Source organism: Zingiber officinale, chromosome 10B (genome assembly GCF_018446385.1).
Source record: "Zingiber officinale cultivar Zhangliang chromosome 10B, Zo_v1.1, whole genome shotgun sequence".
Taxonomy (NCBI): domain Eukaryota; kingdom Viridiplantae; phylum Streptophyta; class Magnoliopsida; order Zingiberales; family Zingiberaceae; genus Zingiber; species Zingiber officinale.
In genome coordinates this window covers 15,724,074-15,726,795 of record NC_056005.1, presented here as the reverse complement: position 1 = coordinate 15,726,795, position 2,722 = coordinate 15,724,074, and the positions used below count along the sequence as shown (strand labels likewise).

General features: G+C 35.2%; 1 non-coding gene across 1 annotated transcript; it reads left to right on the top strand.

Annotated features, from left to right (window-relative positions):
* The first annotated feature begins 266 nt into the window (after positions 1-266).
* On the top strand, positions 267-372 carry LOC122030777. The gene has a single exon (XR_006125615.1). It is a non-coding gene; the product is annotated as a small nucleolar RNA R71 (small nucleolar RNA).
* Positions 373-2,722: the final 2,350 nt, after the last annotated feature.

Below are 2,722 nucleotides of genomic sequence, written 5' to 3'. Positions count from 1 at the left end.
CCAACTCTAATATAAATATAATTGGTTCCTCTTTCTTTCAGCACGGCCCTGCTGGGTTCACCGGTTACTAAGGCTAACTAAAGGTTTAGCGGACCCGAGAGGTCCCGGGTTCGATTCCCGCTTAAACCATTTTGCTTATCTAATTACTTTTGCTACTTCCGCTACTCGGAAAATTCCGGAAAAATATCTAAAAATTCCAGAAAAATCATAGAATAATTCTAATGCAAGTTTGAGAATTTTCGGGCGTTACAGTCAGCCATTTTTCCAAACCATGATGAGGGCACTGTCTTTATATACTCTTGAATCTGTCCCATGCTTTAAATAATGATTCTCCATATGCCTGAGCAAAATTTGTGATGCAATTCCTCATATAAATTGTTCTACTTGGAGGAAAAAAATGATCTAGAAATTGCTTCTCCAATTGTTTCCAACTTGTGATGCTTTGAGGACGGAGGGAATATAACCAAGTCCTTGCTTTATCCTTGATACTGAAAGGAAATGCTATCAAACGAACTGCATCTGCTGACACTCCTTCACAGTTCACCATATCACAAAGCTCTAGAAATGTCTCAAGGTGCAGATAAGGACTTTCTGATACTTCTCCTCCAAATTTATGACCTTGTATCATGAAAATTAACACTGGGTCTAGTTGGAAATTTTATGCTTCAATATGAGGTTGCACAATGGGAGACATAAATCTTGCAGAAATGGGCGCAAAGAAATCTCTTAAGGGCCTACTTGACATGTTAGTGCTCATGGATATCTAAAAAAATTATGAGGAAAAGATGAAATAAAGAATTAAAGACAAAATATAAAATGCTATATGAAAAACAAGAAAGATACTGCAGAATTTAAATTGCAAGAAAGAAAGTGTATAAAGAAAACAAGGAAGAAAAAGAAAAAGGAAAAAGAAAAACGTCTAGAGTAACTCATATACTAATTAACTAATGTTAATGTGAACAGTCCCTGGCAACGGCGTCAAAAACTTGTTACAATTCCGCAAGTGTATGGATTCGTGGTCAGTAATATATAAGATTATCGTATCGATAGGAACTGTTGATTAAGCACTAGTTAACTTCGCACGGTGAATTATCTAGATGAATGTAAAAGTAAAGGAAAGAGAAGAGGGAAGAGAGAAAATAGATCTTGGAGGGAATGAGCTTCGGGAGATGAATTCTAGGATTTCAGTTTCATTATAATGCTAGGAGATATTACATAGATTGTTTAGTTTCTACCCTCTATGTGTAACGCCCACAAAATTATAAGATAAGTATATGGGTGTTAGTTGCTTTAGAGCATAAAGGTTAGAAGAATCAAAAAGAAAAAGAAATAAGCAAAATAAAAGAAGAGGTGAAGGTTTGAACCTTGAACCTCTCACAAAGGATAGAAATAAAATTATGTATGATAACCACTAGGATAATGAATAACATGTGAATGGAAAATGATGGAAATTGTAGTTAAATGTAAAGATATAATTAAGTGAGGGAACAAGAGAAAATCAAGTAACTTTCTTCCCCTTGTTTACCTCTTGGTTAAGAAAAAGGAGTAGCAAAAGATAGGTTGTCTTTCTTCCTTTTTTCTTCTCTATTTTCGTGGAGTTTAAGAGAACAATGAAGAGAAGAGTTAAGGGGAAGGAATGATGACATATTCTCATTAGAAAGATACATGCATGAATTAAGGAGGAAAGGAAGCAAAGTTCATCTTTGTAACTTCCACCCACTTAGCATAAAAAGGAAAGGAACTAAAGGATTTCATTTTTTTTTCCTTCTCCCTCACCCTTGCCGAAACTAGAAGCCTCCTCCCTCATTTCCACAAGCCAAGTTTAGGTTTCTCCCTAAGATAAAACTAAACTACAAGAAGGAGCCTTCAAGGTGTACCCTTCCAAGCAAGAGAAATCAAAAGGAGTGCTAGAAGAAGAAGCTCCCTTCTTCCTCTTCACCAAGGGTACCAATTCTTTAAAGATTTACAAGTGAACACTAGGTAAGCTTCCCCTCACCTGTGGTACAATAGTTTATATGGTTTTCCATGAAGATAGATCGCTTAAAAACCTAGGACTTGCTTTATGAAAAATTCGGCCAAAACAAGAAGAAGAGCCTAAGAAATTTGTAACTAGATATGCTCATTATTTTTCTTGTGACATGTATTTTTATGTAAGAGGTTAATCTAAGGTTTCCACGCTAGAATAAATAATGAAAACTTAGATCCATAAGCCATAGACTCTCGGCCAAGCATGAACAAGAAGACTAGGTAAGTTTAAGACTCAAACTAAGCATGTTTCCTTAATTCTTGTGTTATGTACCCTATGATAATGAGGTTGTTAACTTTTTCTCTTACTTGTATGTTGTTTGAAACTCCATTTCCATGCTCATGAATATTCAGCCATGGAAGAAGTAAAGGCCTAGGAGAGTTTTAAACCTAAAACTAAGCATGCTAAGATTTCTCCTAAGACAAGACATGAAGCTAAAATGTTATGCCATGATTGTATGTTAGTTATGAATCTTATTTCATGCTTATGAAGATTCGGTTATGATGAGATTTGAAGTCTAGGAAAGTTTAAACCAAGGCTAGGAGGCTCATGACCTTCTTGATAAATGATATGAAACTAGTTGATGTTTTTATGGTTGCTTGTTACATAGAATTTTGGTTACATGTAACTTTCGGCCACACTAAGTTTTAAAGCTAGGATGTGTAGATTTTTAACTAAGTTTACTCATGTTGTTCC